Source organism: Triticum dicoccoides, chromosome 4A (assembly GCF_002162155.2).
Source record: "Triticum dicoccoides isolate Atlit2015 ecotype Zavitan chromosome 4A, WEW_v2.0, whole genome shotgun sequence".
Classification (NCBI taxonomy): domain Eukaryota; kingdom Viridiplantae; phylum Streptophyta; class Magnoliopsida; order Poales; family Poaceae; genus Triticum; species Triticum dicoccoides.
Window position 1 is genome coordinate 624,293,288 of NC_041386.1, and position 27,923 is coordinate 624,321,210.

At 46.4% G+C, this 27,923-nt stretch overlaps 3 pseudogenes; all 3 read right to left on the reverse strand.

Moving 5' to 3' along the window:
• Positions 1 to 261: 261 nt before the first annotated feature.
• Positions 262 to 1,630, reverse strand: LOC119286376 (annotated as a pseudogene).
• A 15,948-nt stretch (positions 1,631 to 17,578) lies between these two features.
• LOC119289425 lies at positions 17,579 to 20,476 on the reverse strand (annotated as a pseudogene).
• Positions 20,477 to 25,537: 5,061 nt separating this feature from the next.
• LOC119289426 lies at positions 25,538 to 26,913 on the reverse strand (annotated as a pseudogene).
• Between the last annotated feature and the right edge of the window lie 1,010 nt (positions 26,914 to 27,923).

Consider the following 27,923-nt stretch of genomic DNA (forward strand, 5'->3'; position numbering starts at 1 on the left):
AGGAGGGAGGGGGAGATGCGTGGCCTTTGCCCGATGCGAGCGGACGGCGATGCCGCCAAGCTACGGTGGATGGGGCTAATCAGGGGGAAGCGCGTTGACTCAGATTTAAGATGACGGGAAGGAAGAAGATGGGATCCAATCCGACGGCTGTGCGCACATGCATCGGGCGGCTGCGGTGCGACCGGCTGAAACTTTCGGCCGGCGCACCGACGCAGATTACTGACCCATTAATTAGGGTTTACTGGAAGCCCACATCCTAGTTCAGTTGGGGCCGCCTGTATCGTCGCTGCATCTCTTGGGAGCGAAGTGGATCTTGCCGGCTGTGATGTCATAGACGAAGCGCGTGTCCACCTGCTGCATCGCGCCGATGATGGTCATGTGCTCGCTCGGCACCATGGCGAGGCAGATGTCGCGCTGAACGAAGACGAAGAGTTGTTGCGGCCTTATCACGAGGTCACCGTCCTCCTCCCCGCCCTCCTCGAAGTGCAGCGTCATCGTCGGCAAGTGCGGGAAGGCGGCCTGAGTCGCGCCGCTGAAGCACATGCGATACCCGTGGCGCCTCACAAGCGGCATTCCCAGTCTCTTGACGTGCTCCTCCACGGCGTGCTCCAGGACGTTGTACGCGAGCTGCGTCATCGTCGTCGTGCCCGTCCCGGGATCGATCAGGCACCCGCCGTACCACCTACCGCCCGACTTGTGGCGCTGGAATAATTCGCTCATGCGGCGTCTAGGTGGCCCGACCAGGCGCTTGCCGGCGACGCTGACTCCGAGGAGTTTCACGAAGTAGGCGCTGAAATCCGGGCTGGTCCAGCGCATGTAGAGGATGTTGGAGCTCTTCATGTGGCCGGTGGCCGGGACATCGGCGCCGAACCGGAGGAAGCCGTGCCTGTCCGGACGCGTGGGGCCGAAGAGGCAGTAGGAGAAGCGGCGGTCCTGCCGGTGCTGGCGGAGCCGAGTCCAGATGAGAGACGGCATCTGCTTCCCCAGGCCGAGGACGCCGGCTAGTACTCCATAGCTGTGGAAACCCTGTGGCGGTGTGCGCGCAGCCAAAGACGACGCCACCAACCTCCGCGGCTGCGGCGCGCCCGCCATCGTCCGCGAAGGCGAAGGTCTCGGTGCCGAGCACACCGCTCGCGTGTGCGCCGTCGAGGCGAGTGGCCCGGAACTCGCAATCGTTGCCCCTGGATGGCTTATGACACAGGTCGCTCCCATGCGGGACGCGTCTGAACGATGTCGAGATCTCCGGGTTGAAGGGCGGCGGCATCTGTCGGAACGGATGCGCAATCGGCAAGCACTGCATCCATGTCAGGCTGCTGACCGTGTCCAGCACCAGGTCGTAGGTGCGGCGGCCGCGGCCCGTCCCGACGGTGGTGGCCACGCTGTATGTCAGCCCTCTCGGCCCGTGGAAATGCGGCCAAAGCGCAGTGGTGGCTGCCTGCTCGTTGAGGTGCAGGAAGCCGCCGCCGTCGACGTGCATGGTGCTGTTCCAGCCGGCGCTGGGCACCAGGCGCAGGCTGAAGCCTCCGCTGGGGCGTGGCATGCCATGGGTTGCAACGGCAGGCTGGAGGAACATCGCCAGCGAGGCAAGCACCAGCGGGAGGAGGGCGCGAGCGTGTGTGTCAAGCTCCATGGTTGCAGCAACACAGTCACAGTAGCAAGCTAGAGCACCGCACCTTACTTGGTGGCTTGAATGCAAGCAGTCTTGGTGGCTTGTACACGGAGAGTTAAACGTTGAGCGAGAACTAATTGTGGTGCCAAAATCCATATCTTCATTTAATGTGCATATCTATACTACTATTATGCATATCTTCATTTAATGTCTGCCGATTCATATGAGTATACTGCAAGTATGTCTTTGCCTTACACTGAGTCATAATTTGTTGAGCAAGAGTTTTGGGCTGCATTAACAATGTAGAGAAAATTTCTATTTTAGATTTGCATATCCCTTCACTCTCACTCATGTAGGAGATACATACCAATTAACTCATGCAATCATGAATCGAATCCTAATGCGAAAGCCATATCCAATATGATCAATTTACTCTAAGCGAGATACACTTTGCGTAGGTAGAGTTAAATGTTGAGCATGGATTTGGCCACGTTAACTTGGTAGCGAAAATCCCCTTTTAGATTTGTATATTTTTTGCACAACATGAATTAACTCACGCGGGTATGAATCCTATATACCTAACAGAGTCATCCCCATTACTTAAATCTCAACATGCAAGTTGGTACCTCATCTTATAATTATGAATGGGATAAGACCCACCTCAACATGCAATCTTGCATGTGAAAAAAACCACCAGAACATTCAACCATACATGGGAAAATATTTTCCATTCAATTATTCTACTTATGTTCAATAAATATTTTACAACTATACATAATCAAATATAATAAATCATATGTATTTTCAATTTTAGTTCTCATGTTATGGACCAAACATTTCATCAATCAACCCGCAACAAACGGGTGGGGTATCCTCTAGTTAAAGAATAATGTTAAACTCCAGTACTGCAAGCGCTTATCAAAGCTAGGTTGTGACAAATTAATTTATTCATTTCAGCTATCTTGTGCTAAAAAGCAATGAAACTGTACATCCAGATTTTTCGCTGCGAGCGGTAGCCCACACATATTTCCTTGCGATACGGGTCAAGTAGGCATAGCTTATCGTGGTCTCGCGTGCTCATTGAAGAGGAACTCGATCGTCCCGAAGCGCATGTAGTAGACGTAGGGCGGGGGCGTGACGTCCAAGGGCCGTCCCCAACTATCAAGCACTAGCTCGAAAGAGCCGAAGGTGAGGGTCTGGCTTAGCGTGAACTTGTAGGCTTCATCTGGATCTCTATCCCGGATTCGGTTTCCGACAGAATTGATAGTGCACAAAACTGTCAGATCCCTTGGTAGGGTGGCGAACTTGGTCGGAATTACCAGGACGGATCTTGCATGCACAAGTTACCCAGGTTCAGGCGTCCGAAGAGTAATACCCTACATCATGCCTCTTCTTGTTATTCATGGTAGATGGATACCTCGTGCAATGGAATACAATGATGTAGACGAGATTCCTACCGAGAGTTGGTCTATCTAACAATAGATTGGTATGAGAGCCCGCTAGCCACCCCTTATATACATGGTAGATGCTAGGGTTTTACAGAGGGAGATGCAATCCATGTAGCTGCCGTTGCTAACTTGGATAACAAGATGGTCATCACGTGCATATCACCTTCTTCTGGTTGCCCATGGTCGCTGGGCCTTGCGGGCCTTATGGCAGGTCTCCTGCCAGGCTCCCCTTGGTTAGCCACCCCTGGTGTATGCCACCATCAATAAGAAACACAACCGGCTTGTCCTTAGCAAACATAACGATGGGGCCAGTTGCTGCATTCTATTAATTTTGTTTCTATCTTCTTACAGATTATCTTTACAACATTTCCCTTATTTCATAAAACAAATTTCGCTCATTTTATAAAGGTTTGAAATAATCAGTTTCACATCTTTAAATAACCACTTTCAATTTTTTTAAAACTTTCATAAATTCACAGCAAAATATGTGCCACGTTTATGAAAAACACATTTATCCCATTTCAAAAAATTGGTTTCACCCAATCCAAAATACTTACTCCACTTATTCTAGAAAACTTATTTCACTTATTCCAGAAAACTTTCACTTATTTCAAAGTATCAGTTAAAAACAATTTCCCTCGTTTCAAACATAGACTCACTCATTTTATGAAATAATTAGAAATACCCAGCTTCACATTTTTTAAATAACTAGTTTCATATTTTTGAAATAACACACTGAAATGTGTTTCATATGTCAGAAAACCCAATTTCAGTCATTTCAAAAAATTGTTTCATTCAATTAAAAATACTTATTTCACTTATTTTAGAAAACCTATTGCTGTCATTCAAACATTGTAATTTGAAAATGTCTGAATGTATTCAAGAATGATCTTGTTCTAGAGGTCTTAGCTACTGGAGTTCAAATATATAAAAAGTTTTAAAAACGTAATTGTGGTTTAAAAGATATGATGGGTTTGAATTAGCACCGGTTGAAAAAGGATGAATTTGTTATGTGGGAGAGGAGAGTGAGAGGGTATGTTTTATTTTTGTCATGCATGCATGTGGAGGAACGAGATAGAGATAGGACACATTGTGAGCGCCTAGTGGGCTGAAAATACAAAGATACTCCTACTGGAATAATATGCGGTAGATGAATGAAACAATTAAATTTGACTTTACAAGTAAAGTGGGCCTACAGCCACATGAATCACGAAGTGGGCCTACAGCCACATGCCCGCATGAGTTTAGCATTATTCTTTTTTTTTCAAGAAACTTAGAGCTTTATTCAATCATCAACAGCTCCAGCATGGTCAGCGAGAACGTTGGTTATGAGGAAACTGGGGGGAGAGTCCATCCAACATCCCGTCACCTTCAGTGTACAAGCATGTTTTGCACACAAATGAGCAGAGGTGTTGACATTTCTCATTACATGTCTAATAATAAAAGAAGAAAAAGATGAAGCAACACTAGTACGAGTCGGTGCTATACGAACGGTTTTAATCCTTTTCTGCGACGGCATTTGGAACCGTCACCTAGTAAGTGTGGGCGATAGAGGAGTCTTTCCCACACGACCCAGAAACCGTCGGGGATAGGGAGCCTTGATGCATACAGTTATCCCTATATAACCGTTTTCCATATCTCGAATATCCCAAACGCTTCATCCTTACTACTCGTTTATGCTCGCATTGCCATCGCAGTCGGAGTTTTGTGGTTTTACCTAAATCCAGGCGGATTCCAGGCACGGGAGCTTTCCAGACAGATTCCAGGCACGGGGGTTTTACGATGCCTGGCACATCTCAAATAGTTCATGATTATAAACCATGTACGATAGATAGATAATCACACACATTTAGTTTTCCCGCACCATATGTGATAGTGTCTGACATCACACACTTTGCAAACGGCAACTGTGTGCATTGTTACACACGTTTCCTCTCCATGAACCGTGTCGGATTATGATGTATATTGCACACGCTGTGCTTTATTAACCGTGTGCGCCGTAATGACCTGCACACTCTATTTTCGCCCTAATTTAATTGCTGCTATGTACAATTGTATCTAATTTAAACTTGAAAGTAGGCTTTACCTTTATTCATATCCATCAGGTTCAAACAACCGATGCATTACTCGATTCACAGGTACATATGTTTAAAAATTACATAAGCACCAAATAAAGAATGATGAACCAGGATTCTACACTTATAGTATTACATATGGTAAAGAAAGAGGCAACAGACATTCCGGTTGCTGAATAAGGTGAAGCGGAATGGCCATATTGTGCTCTCCTGGATGCAAAAGACATGTAGGACTCTAGTCCAATCCCTTGTGATGGCGAGGTAATCTTGAGTAAATTGCTTCAGGATCCACTGCAAAGGAAAAAAGATTCAGACATTGTCATCTAGCACAACTCATTACGAGCAGTAAAAAGAAGGCTACAGGGTTCTTACTTACCATCATGCAGTTCACTGTTGTCTTGCATAAAGTGTAAACAAATAGTTTGATTGACGTCTTTGGACCCATTTTAATAACAATCTTTATCAGTTTCCTCACTTGATGCTGGTTCATGAATATCTCATTGTCCCAGAAAGGATCGAGGTGTGGAACTTTGGCAATGATATATGTACCTAAAAGTGATACGTCTCCAACATATCTATAATTTTTGATTGTTCCATGCTATTATATTATCAACCTTGGATGTTTTATATGCATTTATATGCTATTTTATATGATTTTTGGGACTAACCTATTAACCTAGAGCCCAGTGCCAGTTTCTGTTTCCCCTTGTTTTTGAGTATCGCAGAAAAGGAAAAGCAAACGGAGTCCAATTGACCTGAAATTTCACGGAGATCATTTTTGGACCAGAAGAAGCCGACGGAGTACCGGAGATGGGCCAGAAGAGTCCCGAGGCCACCACGAGGGTGGGGGGCACGCCCCTTATCTCATGGCCGCCTCGGGGACCCCTCCTGACTTGTTCCCGACGTCAAAACCTCTTATATATACCCAAACTTCCAGAACATAACCTAGATCCGGAGTTCCGCCGCCGCAAGCCACTGTAGCCACCGAAAACCAATCTAGACCCATTTCGGCACCCTGCCGGAGGGGGGGAATCCCATTCTGGTGGCCATCTTCATCATCCCGGCGCTCTCCATGACGAGGAGGGAGTAGTTCACCCTCGGGGCTGAGGGTATGTACCTGTAGCTATATGTTTGATCTCTCTCTCTCTCTCTCACGTGTTCTTGATTCGCATGATCTTGATGTATCGCGAGCTTTGCTATTATAGTGGGATCGTATGCTGTTTCTTCCCCTCTACTCTCTTGTAATGGATTGTGTTTTCCCTTTGAAGTTATCTTATCGGATTGAGTCTTTAAGAATTTGAGAACACTTGATGTATGTCTTACATGTGCTTATCTGTGGTGACAACGGGATATTCACGTGATCTATGTGATGTATGTTTTGGTGATCAACTTGCGAGTTCCGTGACCTCATGAACTTATGTATAGGGGTTGGCACACGTTTTCGTCTTGACTCTCCGGTAGAAACTTTGGGGCACTCTTTGAAGTTCTTTGTGTTGGTTGAATAGATGAATCTGAGATTGTGTGATGCATATCATATAATCATACCCACGGATAATTGAGGTGACATTGGAGTATTTAGGTGACATTAGGTTTTTGGTTGATTTGTGTCTTAAGGTGTTATTCTAGTACGAACTCTAGGATAGATCGAACGGAAAGAATAGCTTCGTGTTATTTTACTACGGACTCTTGAATAGATCGATTAGAAAGGATAACTTTGAGGTGGTTTTGTACCCTACAATAATCTCTTCATTTGTTCTCCGTTATTAGTGAATTTGGAGTGACTCTTTGTTGCATGTTGAGGGATTGTTATATGATCTAATTATGTTATTATTGTTGAGAGAACTTGTACTAGTGAAAGAATGAACCCTAGGCCTTGTTTCCTAACGTTGCAATACGTTTTCGCTCACTTATATCATTAGCTACCTTGCTTTTTTATATTTTCAGATTACAAAAACCTTTATCTACCATCCATATTGCACTTGGATCATCATCTCTTCGCCGAACTAGTGCACCTATACAATTTACCATTATATTGGGTGTGTTGGGGACACAAGAGACTCTTTGCTATTTGGTTGCATGGTTGTATGAGAGAGACCATCTTCATCCTACGCCTCCCACAGATTGATAAATCTTAGGTCATCCATTTGAGGGAAATTTGCTACTGTCTTACAAACCTCTGCACTTGGAGGTGCAACTGAAGGAAATATGCCCTAGAGGCAATAATAAAGTTATTATTTATTTCCTCATAATCATGATAAATGTTTATTATTCATGCTAGAATTGTATTTACCGGAAACATAATACATGTGTGAATACATAGACAAACAGAGTTTCACTAGTATGCCTCTACTTGACTAGCTCGTTAATCAAAGATGGTTATGTTTCCTAACCATGAACAATGAGTTGTTATTTGATTAACGAGGTCACATCATTAGTAGAATGATCTGATTGACATGACCCATTCCATTAGCTTAGCACCCGATCGTTTCGTATGTTGCTATTGCTTTCTTCATGACTTATACATGTTCCTATGACTATGAGATTATGCAACTCCCGTTTACCGGAGGAACACTTTGGGTACTACCAAACGTCACAACGTAACTGGGTGATTATAAAGGAGTACTACAGGTGTCTCCAATGGTCGATGTTGGGTTGGCGTATTTCGAGATTAGGATTTGTCACTCCGATTGTCGGAGAGGTATCTCTGGGCCCTCTCGGTAATACACATCACATAAGCCTTGCAAGCATTACAACTAATATGTTAGTTGTGAGATGATGTATTACGGAACAAGTAAAGAGACTTGCCGGTAACGAGATTGAACTAGGTATTGGATACCGACGATCGAATCTCGGGCAAGTAACATACCGATGACAAAAGGAACAACGTATGTTGTTATGCGGTCTGACCGATAAAGATCTTCGTAGAATATGTAGGAGCCAATATGGGCATCCAGGTCCCGCTATTGGTTATTGACCGGAGACGTGTCTCGGTCATGTCTACATTGTTCTCGAACCCGTAGGGTCCGCACGCTTAAGGTTACGATGACAGTTATATTATGAGTTTATGCATTTTGATGTACCGAAGGTTGTTCGGAGTCCCGGATGTGATCACGGACATGACGAGGAGTCTCGAAATGGTCGAGACGTAAAGATTGATATATTGGAAGCCTATATTTGGATATGGAAGTGTTCCGGGTGAAATCGAGATTTTACCGGAATACCGAGAGGGTTACCGGAACCCCCCGGGAGCTATTTGGGCCATTGTGGGCCTTAGTGGAAAAGAGAAGGGGCTGCCCTAGATGGGCTGCGCGCCCCCCCTTCCCCTAGTCCTATTAGGACTAGGAGAGGTGGCCGGCCCCCTCCTCCTCTTTTCCCCTCCGAGGAATCCTAGTTGGACTAGGATTGGAGGGGGAATCCTACTCCCAGAGGGAGTAGGACTCTCCTGCGCCTCCCCCCCTTGGCCGGCCAGCCTCCCCTCCTCTCCTCCTTTATATACGGAGGCAGGGGCACCTCTAAACACACAAGTTGACACAAGTTGATCCACATGATCGATTCCTTAGCCGTGTGCGGTGCCCCCTGCCACCATATTCCTCGATAATACTGTAGCGGAGTTTAGGCGAAGCCCTGCTGCTGTAGTTCATCAAGATCGTCACCACGCCGTCGTGCTGACGGAACTCTTCCCCGACACTTTGCTGGATCGGAGTCCGGGGATCGTCATCAAGCTGAACGTGTGCTCGAACTCGGAGGTGCCGTAGTTTCGGTGCTTGATCGGTTGGATCGTGACGACGTACGACTACTTCCTCTACGTCGTGTCATCGCTTCCGCAGTCGGTCTGCGTTGGGTACGTAGACAATACTCTCCCCCTCGTTGCTATGCATCACATGATCTTGCGTGTGCGTAGGAAATTTTTTGAAATTACGACGAAACCCAACAGTGGCATCCGAGCCTAGGTTATTTATGTTGATGTTATATGCACGAGTAAACACAAGTGAGTTGTGAACGATACAAGTCATACTGCCTACCAGCATGTCATATTTTGGTTCGGCGGTATTGTTGGACGAGACGACCCAGACCAACCTTACGCGTACGCTTACGCGAGACCGGTTCGCTCGACGTGCTTTGCACAGAGATGGCTTGCGGGCGACTGTCTCTCCAACTTTAGTTGAACCAAGTATGGCTACGCCCGGTCCTTGCGAAGGTTAAAACGGAGTCTATTTGACAAACTATCGTTGTGGTTTTGATGCGTAGGTGAGATTGGTTCTTACCTAAGCCCGTAGCAGCCACGTAAAAACATGCAACAACAAAGTAGAGGACGTCTAACTTGTTTTTGCAGGGCATGTTGTGATGTGATATGGTCAAGGCATGATGCTAAATTTTATTGTATGAGATGATCATGTTTTGTAACCAAGTTATCGGCAACTGGCAGGAGCCATATGGTTGTCGCTTTATTGTATGCAATGCAATCGCGATGTAATGCTTTACTTTATTGCTAAACGGTAGTGATAGTCGTGAAAGCATAAGATTGGCGAGACAACAACGATGCTACGATGGAGATCAAGGTGTCGCGCCGGTGACGATGGTGATCATGACGGTGCTTCGGAGATGGAGATCACAAGCACGAGATGATGATGGCCATATCATATCACTTATATTGATTGCATGTGATGTTTATCTTTTTATGCATCTTATCTTGCTTTCATTGACGGTAGCATTATAAGATGATCTCTCACTAAATTATCAAGAAGTATTCTCCCTGAGTATGCACCGTTGCCAAAGTTCGTCGTGCCCAGACACCACGTGATGATCGGGTGTGATAAGCTCTACGTCCATCTACAACGGGTGCAAGCCAGTTTTGCACACGCAGAATACTCAGGTTAAACTTGACGAGCCTCGCATATGCAGATATGGCCTCGGAACACGGAGACCGAAAGGTCGAGCGTGAATCATATAGTAGATATGATCAACATAACGATGTTCACCATTGAAAACTACTCCATCTCACGTGATGATCGGTTATGGTTTAGTTGATTTGGATCACGTGATCACTTAGAGGATTAGAGGGATGTCTATCTAAGTGGGAGTTCTTTAGTAATATGATTAATTGAACTTAAAATTTATCATGAGCTTAGTCCCTGATAGTATCTTGCTTGTTTATGTTGATTGTAGATAGATGGCTCGCGCTGTTGTTCCGTTAAATTTTAATGCGTTCCTTGAGAAAGCAAAGTTGAAAGATGATGGTAGCAATTACACGGACTGGATCCGTAACTTGAGGATTATCCTCATTGCTGCATAGAAGAATTACGTCCTGGAAGCACCGCTGGGTGCCAGGCCTGCTGCTGGAGCAACACCAGATGTTATGAACGTCTGGCAGAGCAAAGCTGATGACTACTCGATAGTTCAGTGTGCCATGCTTTACGGCTTAGAATCGGGACTTCAACGATGTTTTGAACGTCATGGAGCATATGAGATGTTCCAGGAGTTGAAGTTAATATTTCAAGCAAATGCCCGGATTGAGAGATATGAAGTCTCCAATAAGTTCTATAGTTGCGAGATGGAGGAGAACAGTTCTGTCAGTGAGCATATACTCAAAATGTCTGGGTATAATAATCACTTGATTCAATTGGGAGTTAATCTTCCGGATGATTGCGTCATCGACATAATTCTCCAATCACTGCCACCAAGCTACAAGAGCTTCGTGATGAACTATAATATGCAAGGGATGAACAAGACTATTCCCGAGCTCTTCGCAATGCTGAAAGCTGCGGAGGTAGAAATCAAAAAGGAGCATCAAGTGTTGATGGTTAACAAAACCACTAGTTTCAAGAAAAAGGGCAAAGGAAAGAAGAAAGGGAACTTCAAGGAGAACAGCAAGCCAGTTGCTGCTCAAGAGAAGAAACCCAAGTCTGGACCTAAGCCTGAAACTGAGTGCTTCTACTGCAAGCAGACTGGTCACTGGAAGCGGAACTGCCCCAAGTATTTGGCGGATAAGAAGGATGGCAAGGTGAACAAAGGTATATATGATATACATGTTATTGATGTGTACCTTACTAGAGCTCGCAGTAGCACCTGGGTATTTGATACTGGTTCTGTTGCTAATATTTGCAACTCGAAACAGGGACTACAGAATAAGCGGGCACTGGCAAAGGACGAGGTGATGATGCGCGTGGGAAACGGTTCCAAAGTCGATGTGATCGCGGTCGGCATGCTACCTCTACATCTACCTTCGGGATTAATATTAGACCTAAATAATTGTTATTTGGTGCCAGCGTTGAGCATGAACATTATATCTGGATCTTGTTTAATGCGAGACGGTTATTCATTTAAATTAGAGAATAATGGTTGTTCTATTTATATGAGTAATATCTTTTATGGTCATGCACCCTTGAAGAGTGGTCTATTCTTATTGAATCTCGATAGTAGTAATACACATATTCATAATGTTGAAACCAAAAGATGCAGAGTTGATAATGAAAGTGCAACTTATTTGTGGCACTGTCGTTTAGGTCATATCGGTGTAAAACGCATGAAGAAACTCCATACTAATGGACTTTTGGAACCACTTGATTATGAATCACTTGGTACTTGCGAACCGTGCCTCATGGGCAAGATGACTAAAACACCGTTCTCCGGTACTATGGAGAGAGCAACAGATTTGTTGGAAATCATACATACCGATGTATGTGGTCCGATGAATATTGAGGCTCGTGGCGGATATCGTTATTTTCTCACCTTCACAGATGATTTGAGTAGATATGGATATATCTACTTAATGAAACATAAGTCTGAAACATTTGAAAAGTTCAAAGAATTTCAGAGTGAAGTTGAAAATCATCGTAACAAGAAAATAAAGTTTCTACGATCTGATCGTGGAGGAGAATATTTGAGTTACGAGTTTGGTGTACATTTGAAAAACTGTGGAATAGTTTCACAACTCACGCCACCCGGAACACCACAGCGCAATGGTGTGCCCGAACGTCGTAATCGTACTTTACTAGATATGGTGCGATCTATGATGTCTCTTACATATTTACCGCTATCATTTTGGGGTTATGCTTTAGAGACGGCCGCATTCACGTTAAATAGGGCACCATCAAAATCCGTTGAGACGACGCCTTATGAACTGTGGTTTGGCAAGAAAGCAAAGTTGTCGTTTCTTAAAGTTTGGGGCTGCGATGCTTATGTGAAAAAGCTTCAACCTGATAAGCTCGAACCCAAATCGGAGAAATGTGTCTTCATAGGATACCCAAAGGAAACTGTTGGGTACACCTTCTATCACAGATCCGAAGGCAAAACATTCGTTGCTAAGAATGGATCATTTCTAGAGAAGGAGTTTCTCTCGAAAGAAGTGAGTGGGAGGAAAGTGGAACTTGACGAGGTAACTGTACCTGCTCCCTTACTGGAGAGTAATTCATCACAGAAAACTGTTTCAGTGACACCTACACCGGTTAGTTAGGAAGCCAATGATAATGATCATGAAACTTCAGATCAAGATACTACTGAACCTCGTAGATCAACCAGAGTAAGATCCGCGCCAGAGTGGTACAGAAATCCTGTTCTGGAAGTCATGCTACTAGATCATGATGAACCTACGAACTATGAAGAAGCGATGGTGAGCCCAGATTCCGCAAAGTGGCTTGAAGCCATGAAATCTGAGATGGGATCCATGTATGAGAACAAAGTATGGACTTTGGTTGACTTGCCCGATGATCGGCAAGCAATTGAGAATAAATGGATCTTTAAGAAGAAGACTGACGCTGATGGTAATGTTACTGTCTACAAAGCTCGACTTGTCGCAAAAGGTTTTCGGCAAGTTCAAGGGATTGACTATGATGAGACCTTCTCACCCGTAGCGATGCTTAAGTCCGTCCGAATCATGTTAGCAATTGCCGCATTTTATGATTATGAAATTTGGCAGATGGATGTCAAAACTGCATTCCTGAATGGATTTCTGGAAGAAGAGTTGTATATGATGCAACCGGAAGGTTTTGTCGATCCAAAGGGAACTAACAAAGTGTGCAAGCTCCAGCGATCCATTTATGGACTGGTGCAAGCCTCTCGGAGTTGGAATAAACGTTTTGATAGTGTGATCAAAGCATTTGGTTTTATACAGACTTTCGGAGAAGCCTGTATTTACAAGAAAGTGAGTGGGAGCTCTGTAGCATTTCTGATATTATATGTGGATGACATATTACTGATTGGAAATGATATAGAATTTCTGGATAGCATAAAGGATACTTGAATAAAAGTTTTTCAATGAAAGACCTCGGTGAAGCTGCTTACATATTAGGCATTAAGATCTATAGAGATAGATCAAAACGCTTAATTGGACTTTCACAAAGCACATACCTTGACAAAATTTTGAAGAAGTTCAAAATGGATCAAGCAAAGAAAGGGTTCTTGCCTGTGTTACTAGGTGTGAAATTGAGTAAGACTCAATGCCCGACCACTGCAGAAGATAGAGAGAATATGAAAGATGTTCCCTATGCATCAGCCATAGGATCTATCATGTATGCAATGCTGTGTACCAGACCTGATGTATGCCTTGCTATAAGTTTAGCAGGGAGGTACCAAAGTAATCCAGGAGTGGATCACTGGACAGCGGTCAAGAACATACTAAAATACCTGAAAAGGACTAAGGATATGTTTCTCGTATATGGAGGTGACAAAGAGCTCATCGTAAAAGGTTACGTTGATGCAAGCTTTGACACTGATCCGGACGATTCTAAATCGCAAACCGGATACGTGTTTACATTAAACGGTGGAGCTGTCAGTTGGTGCAGTTCTAAACAAAGCGTCGTAGCGGGATCTACATGTGAAGCGGAATACATAGCTGCTTCGGAAGCAGCAAACGAAGGAGTCTGGATGAAGGAGTTCATAACCGATCTAGGTGTCATACCTAGTGCATCGGGTCCAATGAAAATCTTTTGTGACAATACTGGTGCAATTGCCTTGGCAAAGGAATCACGATTTCACAAAAGGACCAAACACATCAAGAGACGCTTCAACTCCATCCGGGATCTAGTCCAGGTGGGAGACATAGAGATTTGCAAGATACATACGGATCTGAATATTGCAGACCCGTTGACTAAGCCTCTTCCACGAGCAAAACATGATTAGCACCAAGGCTCCATGGGTGTTAGAATCAGTACAGTGTAATCTAGATTATTGACTCTAGTGCAAGTGGGAGACTGAAGGAAATATGCCCTAGAGGCAATAATAAAGTTATTATTTATTTCCTCATAATCATGATAAATGTTTATTATTCATGCTAGAATTGTATTTACCGGAAACATAATACATGTGTGAATACATAGACAAACAGAGTGTCACTAGTATTCCTCTACTTGACTAGCTCGTTAATCAAAGATGGTTATGTTTCCTAACCATGAACAATGAGTTGTTATTTGATTAACGAGGTCACATCATTAGTAGAATGATCTGATTGACATGACCCATTCCATTAGCTTAGCACCCGATCGTTTAGTATGTTGCTATTGCTTTCTTCATGACTTATACATGTTCCTATGACTATGAGATTATGCAACTCCCGTTTACCGGAGGAACACTTTGGGTACTACCAAACGTCACAACATAACTGGGTGATTATAAAGGAGTACTACAGGTGTCTCCAATGGTCGATGTTGGGTTGGCGTATTTCGAGATTAGGATTTGTCACTCCGATTGTCGGAGAGGTATCTCTGGGCCCTCTCAGTAATACACATCACATAAGCCTTGCAAGCATTACAACTAATATGTTAGTTGTGAGATGATGTATTACGGAACGAGTAAAGAGACTTGCCGGTAACGAGATTGAACTAGGTATTGGATACCGACGATCAAATCTCGGGCAAGTAACATACCGATGACAAAAGGAACAACGTATGTTGTTATGCGGTCTGACCGATAGAGATCTTCGTAGAATATGTAGGAGCCAATATGGGCATCCAGGTCCCGCTATTGGTTATTGACCGGAGACGTGTCTCGGTCATGTCTACATTGTTCTCGAACCCGTAGGGTCCGCACGCTTAAGGTTACGATGACAGTTATATTATGAGTTTATGCATTTTGATGTACCGAAGGTTGTTCGGAGTCCCGGATGTGATCACGGACATGACGAGGAGTCTCGAAATGGTCGATACGTAAAGATTGATATATTGGAAGCCTATATTTGGATATCGGAAGTGTTCCGGGTGAAATCGGGATTTTACCGGAATACCGAGAGGGTTACCGGAACCCCCCGGGAGCTATTTGGGCCATAGTGAGCCTTAGTGGAAAAGAGAAGGGGCTGCCCTAGATGGGCTGCGCGCCCCCCCTTCCCCTAGTCCTATTAGGACTAGGAGAGGTGGCCGGCCCCCTCCTCCTCTTTTCCCCTCCGAGGAATCCTAGTTGGACTAGGATTGGAGGGGGAATCCTACTCCCAGAGGGAGTAGGACTCTCCTGCGCCTCCCCCCCTTGGCCGGCCAGCCTCCCCTCCTCTCCTCCTTTATATACAGAGGCAGGGGAACCTCTAAACACACAAGTTGACACAAGTTGATCCACGTGATCGATTCCTTAGCCGTGTGCGGTGCCCCCTGCCACCATATTCCTCGATAATACTGTAGCGGAGTTTAGGCGAAGCCCTGCTGCTGTAGTTCATCAAGATCGTCACCACGCCGTCGTGCTGACGGAACTCTTCCCCGACACTTTGCTGGATCGGAGTCCGGGGATCGTCATCAAGCTGAACGTGTGCTCGAACTCGGAGGTGCCGTAGTTTCGGTGCTTGATCGGTTGGATCGTGAAGACGTACGACTACTTCCTCTACGTCGTGTCATCGCTTCCGCAGTCGGTCTGCGTTGGGTACGTAGACAATACTCTCCCCCTCGTTGCTATGCATCACATGATCTTGCGTGTGCGTAGGAAATTTTTTGAAATTACTACGAAACCCAACAGCAACAATGTCTACATGAAGAAGGTTGTGTAGTGGAGCGCTCTTGTTCCGGAAAATACGGGCATTCCGCTTGATCCAAATGGTCCATGACACGGGCATGATTAGAGAGGCCATGGGCTTCCTATTGGAGACTCCGGCACCGGTCCTATTTGTCCACCAGTCCTTGACCGAGCCCTCAAGATGCCACATAGAGGTGTCCATTTGATGAAGCCCGAATTTTACAATGACCAAGTTCCATAGCCTAATAGGGAAGCAACATTTGAAGAAGAGACGTGGTCTGCTTTCTCGCTCACGCTTGCAAATGGTGCAAAGTCCACAATTTGGCCATCCATGTTTTTGTAGCCTATTCGCAGTCCAAATTCTGTCTTGGATAGCCAACCAAGCAAAGAATTTAGCCTTTGGTGGCGCCCAAGTTTTCCAAACCATTCGAAGAAGTCAAGGTCCTCCTCATTACATGGATTTACCAAGCCCACCCACAATTTTGTTTGTGTCGTCCATTCAAACCATGGCCATCTCAATCGTAAGGCCCGCACAAATTTATCAGTGTTGAGAACCCCTAGGCCGCCATATTCGCACGGGCGGCAGACCGTATCCCAGTTTACCTTGCACTTGGCGCCCGTCTTCTTATCCGATCCCGACCAAAGGAAAGCACGCTCAAGTTTGTTGATATTGTGAAGAATGCCCGGCGGTATGACCAAAGATGTGATGAAGTAGACCACTTGCGAGGTGACGACAGACTTAACAAGGGCCGTGCGTCCAATGATGGTGATATTTTGCCCCTCATAGGTGACCAACTTGCTCGCATTCTTGTCCTCAAGAAATTGCAAGTCCACCTTTTTAAGCTGCCAGACGGACAATGGAAGACCCAAGTATCTTATGGGGAAGGATGCCCTATTAGCAGGCAAGCCTTGCAGAATGTGCTCCAGGTTTAGGTGATGGCATCGAATGGGCACAACCGAGCTCTTGTGAAAATTGGTGCAAAGTCAGGTGACCTCCCCGAATCCGTGCAAAATGGCTGAGAGGTTGTCAATATCTTTTCTGATTGGAGCCACGAGAACAGCCGCATCGTCTGCATAGAGTGAAGTTCGCACCATGACCCCTCTCCCATGATTCTTGTGGAGTAGTCCTTTTCGGGTTGCCAGCTCAAGCAGTTGTTGGAGTGTGTCAATTGCGATAACAAAGAGGAGCGGGGATAAGGGGTCCCCTGCTGAAGGTCCATACCGTGCTTGATGGGGTTGCCAGCCACCCCATTCAACAGAATCGTAGAAGATGATGTGCATAGAAGAGCCGCGGTCCAATCGCAGATGTATTCCCATCTGACCAAGTCGAAGGCTTTGTAGATATCCAGTTTGAACAGGAGAGACAGAGTCTTGCATTTGTGTAGCCTACGGGCCAAGTTCCGGACGCACATTCTTTATTTCTTTTTCATTTGGTAGACAGTTGATGGCATACAATTCAAGAAAATACTACATTGGAATTACAATTCTTTTTAAATAACGGTTTGCTAGAAAAAATTAGGTCAATTCTGTCCCCCTGTATCATCACTGCATCTCTCGGGGGTGAAGTGGATGTTGGCGGCTGCAATGTCATAGACGAAGCGCGTGTCCACCTGCTGCATCGCGCCGATGATGGTCATGTGCTCGCTCGGCACCACGGCGAGGCAGATGTCGCGCTGAATGAAGACGAAGAGCTGTTGCGGCCTGATCACGAGGCCCGCGCCCTCCTCGAAGCGAAGCTTCACCGTCGGCAGGTGCTCAAAGGTGGCCTGAGTCGCACCGCTGAAGCAAAGGCGCTACCCGTCACGTTTCAAGACCAGCAGCCCTAGTCTCGTGACGTGCTCCTCCACGGCGTGCTCCAGGACGTGGTACACGGGCTGTATTATCACCGTCGTGCCCGTCCCGGGATCGATGAGGCACCCGCCGTTCCACCTACCGTCGGGCGACTTGTGGCACCGAAACAAATCCCTCATTTGGCGTTGTCCGGGTGGCCGGACCAGGGCCTTCTCGGCGACGCTGATGCCGACGACGCTGACGAAGTAGGCGCTGAAATCCGGGCTGGTCGTGTACTGCATGTAGAGGATCTTGGCGGTCCTCATGTGGCCCGTGGCGGGGATGTCTGCGCCGAATCGGAGGAGGCCATGCCTGCTCGGACGCCCGGGCCCGAAGAGGCAGTAGGAGAAGCGGCCGTCCTGCCAGTGCTGGTGGAGCCGAGTCCAGATGAGCGACGGTCTCATCCTCCCCAGGCCGAGGACACCGGCGAGTACTCCGTGGCTGTCGAACCCCGTCGCGGTGTGTACGCAGCCAAACACGACGCCACGAACCTCCGCGGCCGTGGCGGCACCGCCATCGTTCGCGAAAGCAAAGGTCCCGTTGCCGAGCACACCGCTCGCGTGCGTGCCGTCGAGGCGGGTAGCCCGGAACTCACATGTCTGGCGCGGTGATGGCCCGTGACATAAGGATCTCTTGCGCGAGACGCGGCTGAACGACGGCGAGATGTCTGGGTTGAAGGGCGGCGATATCTGTGCGAACGGGTGCGCGATCAGCACGCACTGCATCCACGTCAGGTTGTTGGCCGAGTCCAGCACCTTGTCGTACGTGCGGCGGCCGCGGCCCGTCCCGACGGTGGTGGCCACACTGTACGTGAACCCTCTCGGACCGTGGATGTGCGGCCGAAGCGCAGTGGTGGCTGCCTGCTCGTTGAGGTGCAGGAAGCCGCCGCCGTCGACGTGCATGGTGCTGTTCCAGCCGCCGTACGGGACCAGGCGGAGGCTGAAGCCTCCGCCGGGGCGTGGCGTGCCATCGTTTGCAGCGGCAGGCTGGAGGAACGTCGCGAGCGAGGTGAGCACCAACGGGAGGATCAAGAATATCTCATTGTCCCAGAAAGGATCGAGGTGGTGGAACTTTGGCAATGATATATGTACCTAAAAGTGATACGTCTCCAACGTATCTATAATTTTTGATTGTTCCATGCTATTATATTATCAACCTTGGATGTTTTATATGCATTTATATGCTATTTTATATGATTTTTGGGACTAACCTATTAACCAAGAGGCCAGTGCCAGTTTCTGTTTTCCCTTGTTTTTATAGTATCGCAGAAAAGGAAAACCAAACGGAGTCCAATTGACCTGAAATTTCACGGAGATCTTTTTTGGACCAGAAGAAGCCGACGGAGTACCGGAGATGGGCCAGAAGAGTCCCGAGGCCACCACGAGCGTGGGGGGCGCGCCCCTTATCTCATGGCCGCCTCGGGGACCCCTCCTGACTTGTTCCCGACGTCAAAACCTCTTATATATACCCAAACTTCCAGAACATAACCTAGATCGGGAGTTCCGCCGCCGCAAGCCACTGTAGCCACCGAAAACCAATCTAGACCCGTTTCGGCACCCTGCCGGAGGGGGGGAATCCCATTCCGGTGGCCATCTTCATCATCCCGGCGCTCTCCATGACGAGGAGGGAGTAGTTCACCCTCGGGGCTGAGGGTATGTACCTGTAGCTATATGTTTGATCTCTCTCTCTCTCTCTCTCTCTCTCTCTCGTGTTCTTGATTCGCATGATCTTGATGTATCGCGAGCTTTGCTATTATAGTTGGATCGTATGTTGTTTCTTCCCCTCTACTCTCTTGTAATGGATTGCGTTTTCCCTTTGAAGTTATCTTATCGGATTGAGTCTTTAAGGATTTGAGAACACTTGATGTATGTCTTACATGTGCTTATCTATGGTGACAATGGGATATTCACGTGATCCATGTGATGTATGTTTTGGTGATTAACTTGCGAGTTCCGTGACCTCATGAACTTATGTATAGGGGTTGGCACACGTTTTCGTCTTGACTCTCCGGTAGAAACTTTGGGGCACTCTTTGAAGTTCTTTGTGTTGGTTGAATAGATGAATCTGAGATTGTGTGATGCATATCATATAATCATACCCACGGATAATTGAGGTGACATTGGAGTATTTAGGTGACATTAGGTTTTTGGTTGATTTGTGTCTTAAGGTGTTATTCTAGTACGAACTCTAGGATAGATCGAATGGAAAGAATAGCTTCGTGTTATTTTACTACGGACTCTTGAATAGATCGATTAGAAAGGATAACTTTGAGGTGGTTTTGTACCCTACAATAATCTCTTCATTTGTTCTCCGTTATTAGTGAATTTGGAGTGACTCTTTGTTGCATGTTGAGGGATTGTTATATGATCTAATTATGTTATTATTGTTGAGAGAACTTGTACTAGTGAAAGTATGAACCCTAGGCCTTGTTTCCTAACGTTGCAATACGTTTTCGCTCACTTATATCATTAGCTACCTTGCTTTTTTATATTTTCAGATTAAAAAAACCTTTGTCTACCATCCATATTAGCTACGAGCGAGGCGAGCACCAACGGGAGGAGGGCGAGAGCGCGTGTGTCAAGCTCCATGGTTGCAGCAACGGAGTCACAGTAGCAAGCTAGAGCACCGTACCTAACTTGGTGGCTTGAATGCAACCAGAGTCTTCGCTGTCCTTTTGTACACGCAGAGTTAAATGTTGAGCGAGGGTTTGGCTGCACTAATTAATTGTGGTGCCAAAATCCATATCTTCATTCATTGTGCATATCTCCTTGTAGTACTATATGCATATCTTCATTCGATGTGTGCCGATTCATGTGAACATGAATTGGAGTATACTACAACATGTCTGTCTTTGCCCTACTGAGCAAGACTTTTGGGCTGCATTAACTATGTGGGAGAGGAGAGTGAGAGGGTTTGTTTTATTTTTGTCATGCATGCATGTGGAGGAACGAGATAGAGATAGGACACATTGTGAGCGCCTAGTGGGCTGAAAATACAAAGATACTCCTGCTGGAATAATATGTGGTAGATGAATGAAACAATTAAATTTGACTTTACAAGTAAAGTGGGCCTACAGCCACATGCCCGCATGAGTTTAACATTATTCTTTTTTTCCAGGAAACTTAGAGCTTTATTCAATCATCAACAGCTCCAGCATGGTCAGCGAGAACGTTGGTCATGAGGAAACTCGGGGGAGAGTCCATCCAACATCCCGTCACCTTTAGTGTACAAACATGTTTTGCGCACAAATGAGCAGAGGTGTTGACATTTCTCATTACATGTCTAATAATAAAAGAAGAAAAAGATGAAGCAACACTAGTACGAGTCGGTGCTATACGAACGGTTTTAACCCTTTTCTGCGACGGCATTTGGAACCGTCACCTAGTAAGTGTGGGCGATAGAGGAGTCCTTCCCACACGACCCAGAAACCGTCGGGGATAGGGAGCCTTGATGCATACAGTTATCCCTATATAACCGTTTTTCATATCTCGAATATCCCAAACGCTTCATCCTTACTACTCGTTTATGCTCGCATTGCCATCGCAGTCGGAGTTTTGTGGTTTTACCTAAATCCAGGCGGATTCCAGGCACGGGAGCTTTCCAGGCAGATTCCAGGCACGAGGGTTTTACGATGCGGCACATCTCAAATAGTTCATGATTATAAACCATGTACGATAGGTAGATAATCACACACATTTAGTTTTCCCGCACCATATGTGATAGTGTCTGACATCACACACTTTGCAAACGGCAACTGTGTGCATTGTTACACACGTTTCCTCTCCATGAACCGTGTCGGATTATGATGTATATTGCACACGCTGTGCTTTATTAACCGTGTGCGCCGTAATGACCTGCACACTCTATTTTTGCCCTAATTTAATTGCTGCTATTTACAATTGTATCTAATTTAAACTTGAAAGTAGGCTTTACCTTTATTCATATCCATCAGGTTCAAACAACCGATGCATTAATCGATTCACAGGTACATATGTTTAAAAATTACATAAGCACCAAATAAAGAATGATGAACCAAGATTCTATACTTATAGTATTACAGATGGTAAAGAAAGAGGCGACAGACATTCCGGTTGCTGAATAAGGTGAAGCGGAATGGCCATATTGTGCTCTCCTGGATGCAAAAGGCATGTAGGACTCTAGTCCAATCCCTTGTGATGGCGAGGTAATCTTGAGTAAATTGCTTGAGGATCCACTGCAAAGAAAAAAAGATTCAGACATTGTCATCTAACACAACTCATTACGAGCAGTAAAAAGAAGGCTACAAGGTTCTTACTTACCATCATGCAGTTCACTGTTGTCTTGCATAAAGTGTAAACAAATAGTTTGATTGACGTCTTTGCACCCATTTTAATAACAATCTTTATCAGTTTCCTCACTTGATGCTGGTTCATGAATATCTCATTGTCCCAGAAAGGATCGAGGTGGTGGAACTTTGGCAATAATATATGTACCTAAAAGTGATACGTCTCCAACGTATCTATAATTTTTGATTGTTCCATGCTATTATATTATCAACCTTGGATGTTTTATATGCATTTATATGCTATTTTATATGATTTTTGGGACTAACCTATTAACCTAGAGGCCAGTGCCAGTTTCTGTTTTCCCTTGTTTTTATAGTATCGCAGAAAAGGAAAACCAAACGGAGTCCAATTGACCTGAAATTTCACGGAGATCTTTTTTGGACCAGAAGAAGCCGACGGAGTACCGGAGATGGGCCAGAAGAGTCCGGAGGCCACCACGAGCGTGGGGGGCGCGCCCCTTATCTCATGGCCGCCTCGGGGACCCCTCCTGACTTGTTCCCGACGTCAAAACCTCTTATATATACCCAAACTTCCAGAACATAACCTAGATCGGGAGTTCCGCCGCCGCAAGCCACTGTAGCCACCGAAAACCAATCTAGACCCGTTTCGGCACCCTGCCGGAGGGGGGAATCCCATTCCGGTGGCCATCTTCATCATCCCGGCGCTCTCCATGACGAGGAAGGAGTAGTTCACCCTCGGGGCTGAGGGTATGTACCTGTAGCTATATGTTTGATCTCTCTCTCTCTCTCTCTCTCTCTCTCTCTCTCTCTCTCTCTCTCTCGTGTTCTTGATTCGCATGATCTTGATGTATCGCGAGCTTTGCTATTATAGTTGGATCGTATGTTGTTTCTTCCCCTCTACTCTCTTGTAATGGATTGCGTTTTCCCTTTGAAGTTATCTTATCGGATTGAGTCTTTAAGGATTTGAGAACACTTGATGTATGTCTTACATGTGCTTATCTATGGTGACAATGGGATATTCATGTGATCCATGTGATGTATGTTTTGGTGATTAACTTGCGAGTTCCGTGACCTCATGAACTTATGTATAGGGGTTGGCACACGTTTTCGTCTTGACTCTCCGGTAGAAACTTTGGGGCACTCTTTGAAGTTCTTTGTGTTGGTTGAATAGATGAATCTGAGATTGTGTGATGCATATCATATAATCATACCCACGGATAATTGAGGTGACATTGGAGTATTTAGGTGACATTAGGTTTTTGGTTGATTTGTGTCTTAAGGTGTTATTCTAGTAGGAACTCTAGGATAGATCGAATGGAAAGAATAGCTTCGTGTTATTTTACTACGGACTCTTAAATAGATCGATTAGAAAGGATAACTTTGAGGTGGTTTTGTACCCTACAATAATCTCTTCATTTGTTCTCCGTTATTAGTGAATTTGGAGTGACTCTTTGTTGCATGTTGAGGGATTGTTATATGATCTAATTATGTTATTGTTGTTGAGAGAACTTGTACTAATGAAAGTATGAACCCTAGGCCTTGTTTCCTAACGTTGCAATACGTTTTCGCTCACTTATGTCATTAGCTACCTTGCTTTTTATATTTTCAGATTACAAAAACCTTTATCTACCATCCATATTGCACTTGGATCACCATCTCTTCGCCGAACTAGTGCACCTATACAATTTACCATTATATTGGGTGTGCTGGGGACACAAGAGACTCTTTGCTATTTGGTTGCATGGTTGTTTGAGAGAGACCATCTTCATCCTACGCCTCCCACAGATTGATAAATCTTAGGTCATCCATTTGAGGGAAATTTGCTACTGTCTTACAAACCTTTGCACCTGGAGGTGCAACAACATCTATATGAAGAAGGTTGTGTAGTGGAGCGCTCTTGTTCCGGAAAACACGGGCATTCCGCTTGCTCCAAATGGTCCATGACACGAGCATGATTAGAGAGGCCATGGGCTTCCTATTGGAGACTCCGGCGCCGGTCCTATTTGTCCACCAGTCCTTGACCGAGCCTTCAAGATGCCACATAGAGGTGTCCATTTGATGAAGCCCGAATTTTACAATGACCAAGTTCCATAGCCTAATAGGGAGGCAACATTTGAAGAAGAGACGTGGTCCGCTTTCTCGCTCACGCTTGCAAATGGTGCAAAGTCCACAATTTGGCCATCCATGTTTTTGTAGCCTATTCGCAGTCCAAATTCTGTCTTGGATAGCCAACCAAGCAAAGAATTTAGCCTTTGGTGGCGCCCAAGTTTTCCAAACCATTAAAAGAAGTCAAGGTCCTCCTCATTACATGGATTTACCAAGCCCACCCACAATTTTGTTTGTGTCGTCCATTCAAACCATGGCCATCTCAAATCGTAAGGCCCGCACAAATTTATCAGTGTTGAGAACCCCTAGGCCGCCATATTCGCACGGGCGGCAAACCGTATCCCAGTTTACCTTGCACTTGGCGCCCGTCTTCTTATCCGATCCCGACCAAAGGAAAGCACGCTCAAGTTTGTTGATATTGTGAAGAATGCCCAGCGGTATGACCAAAGATGTGATGAAGTAGACCACTTGCGAGGTGACGACAGACTTAACAAGGGCCGTGCGTCCAATGATGGTGATATTTTGCCCCTCATAGGTGACCAACTTGCTCGCATTCTTGTCCTCAAGAAATTGCAAGTCCACCTTTTTAAGCTGCCAGACGGACAATGGAAGACCCAAGTATCTTATGGGGAAGGATGCCCTGTTAGCAGGCAAGCCTTGCAGAATGTGCTCCAGGTTTAGGTGATGGCATCGAATGGGCACAACCGAGCTCTTGTGAAAATTGGTGCAAAGTACGGTGACCTCCCCGAATCCGTGCAAAATGGCTGAGAGGATGTCAATATCTTTTCTGATTGGAGCCACGAGAACAGCCGCATCGTCTGCATAGAGTGAAGTTCGCACCATGACCCCTCTCCCATGATTCTTGTGGAGTAGTCCTTTTCGGGTTGCCAGCTCAAGCAGTTGTTGGAGTGTGTCAATTGCGATAACAAAGAGGAGCGGGGATAAGGGGTCCCCCTGCTGAAGGCCCATACCGTGCTTGATGGGGTTGCCAGCCACCCCATTCAACAGAATCGTAGAAGATGATGTGCACAGAAGAGCCGCGGTCCAATCGCGGATGTATTCCCATCTGACCGAGTCGAAGGCTTTGTAGATATCCAGTTTGAACAGGAGAGACAGAGTCTTGCATTTGTGTAGCCTACGGGCCAAGTTCCGGACGCACATTCTTTATTTCTTTTTCATTTGGTAGACAGTTGATGACATACAATTCAAGAAAATACTACATTGGAATTACAATTCTTTTTAAATAACGGTTTGCTAGAAAAAATTAGGTCAATTCTGTCCCCCTGTATCATCACTGCATCTCTCGGGGGCGAAGTGGATCTTGGCGGCTGCGATGTCATAGACGAAGCGCATGTCCACCTGCTGCATCGCGCCGATGATGATCATGTGCTCGCTCGGCACCACGGCGAGGCAGATGTCGCGCTGAACGAAGACGAAGAGCTGTTGCGGCCTGATCACGAGGCCCGCGCCCTCCTCGAAGCGAAGCGTCACCGTCGGCAGGTGCTCAAAGGCGGCCTGAGTCGCACCGCCGAAGCAAAGGCGCTACCCGTCACGTTTCACGACCGGCAGCCCTAGTCTCCTGACGTGCTCCTCCACTGCGTGCTCCAGGACGTGGTACACGGCCTGTATTATCGCCGTCGTGCCCGTCCCGGGATCGATGAGGCACCCGCCGTTCCACCTACCGTCGGGCGACTTGTGGCGCCGGAACAAATCCCTCATTTGGCGTTGTCCGGGTGGCCGGACCAGGGCCTTCTCGGCGACGCTGATGCCGACGACGCTGACGAAGTAGGCGCTGAAATCTGGGCTGGTCGTGTACTGCATGTAGAGGATCTTGGTGCTCCTCATGTGGCCCGTGGCGGGGATGTCTACGCCGAATCGGAGGAAACCATGCCTGCTCGGACGCCCGGGCCCGAAGAGGCAGTAGGAGAAGCGGCCGTCCTGCCCGTGCTGGTGGAGCCGAGTCCAGATGAGCGACGGTCGCATCCTCGCCAGGCCGAGGACACCGGCGAGTACTCCGTGGCTGTCGAACCCCGTCGCGGTGTGTACGCAGCCAAACACGACGCGACGAACCTCCGCGGCCGCGGCGGCGCCGCCATCGTTCGCGAAAGCAAAGGTCTCGTTGCCGAGCACACCGCTCGCGTGCGTGCCGTCGAGGCGGGTCGCCCGGAACTCACATGTCTGGCGCGGTGATGGCCCGTGACATAAGGAGCTCTTGCGCGAGACGCGGCCGAACGATGGCGAGATGTCCGGGTTGAAGGGCGGCGGTATCTGTGCGAACGGGTGCGCGATCGGCACACACTGCATCCACGTCAGGCTGCTGGCCGTGTCCAGCACCAGGTCGTACGTGCGGCGGCCGCGGCCCGTCCCGACGGTGGTGGCCACACTGTACGTGAACCCTCTCGGACCGTGGATGTGCGGCCGAAGCGCAGTGGTGGCTGCCTGCTCGTTGAGGTGCAGGAAGCCGCCGCCGTCGACGTGCATGGTGCTGTTCCAGCCGCTGTACGGGACCAGGCGGAGGCTGAAGCCTCCGCCGGGGCGTGGCGTGCCATCGTTTGCAGCGGCAGGCTGGAGGAACGTCGCGAGCGAGGCGAGCACCAACGGGAGGAGGGCGAGAGCGCGTGTGTCAAGCTCCATGGTTGCTGTCCTTTTGTAAACGCAGAGTTAAATGTTGAGCGAGGGTTTGGCTGCACTAATTAATTGTGGTGCCAAAATCCATATCTTCATTCATTGTGCATATCTCCTTGTAGTACTATATGCATATCTTCATTCGATGTGTGCCGATTCATGTGAACATGAATTGGAGCATACTACAACATGTCTATCTTTGCCCTACTGAGCAAGACTTTTGGGCTGCATTAACTATGTAGAGAAAATCTCCTTTCTAGATTTGCATATCCCTTCACTCTCACTCACGTTGGAGATACATACAAATTAACTCATGCAAACATGAATCGAATACTAGAGCGAAAGCCGTATCTAATATGATCATTTTATTCTAAACAAGTTACTTTGTGTAGATAGAGTTAGTCATTTTATTCTAAACGAGTTACTTTGTGTAGATTGAGTTGAATGCTGAGCAAGGGTTTGGCTACATTAACTATGTAGCAGAAATCCCTTTTTAGATTTGTATATCGCTTGCACAGCATGAATTTACCCATGCAGGCATGAATTGAAGAATAATGTTAAACTCCACTGCTGTAAGCGGTTATGAAAGCAGGGTTGTGACAAAGTAATCTTATTCATTTCAATTATATTGCGCTAAAATGCAAAGAAACTATACAACATATATGCATGATATATAAAAGATGATCATCCTGGATTGAGCAAATTACCGATTTCTGTGTTCGATTCAGTCGACCCCTACTTTCTAACTGTCCTGAAACAAGCAAGGTACTTCATTTACAAGTCCTAACCGAACCTAACTAGTAAAGAATATCTCTGATGCATGATAACATGGAGAGAGTGTGACCATTGCTAAATTGTGAAGATACTAGGATGTCGCTACAGAGAAAACCTAACCAAACCTTAGAACCCGTAGAAATCTCTCAAGGAATCGCTTCCCACCATCCATGAGTTCCACAAACAGTGCCACCCTATGACCATCGAAGCAAGCATCACATATGGAGCGAATGGACTCCGACCTC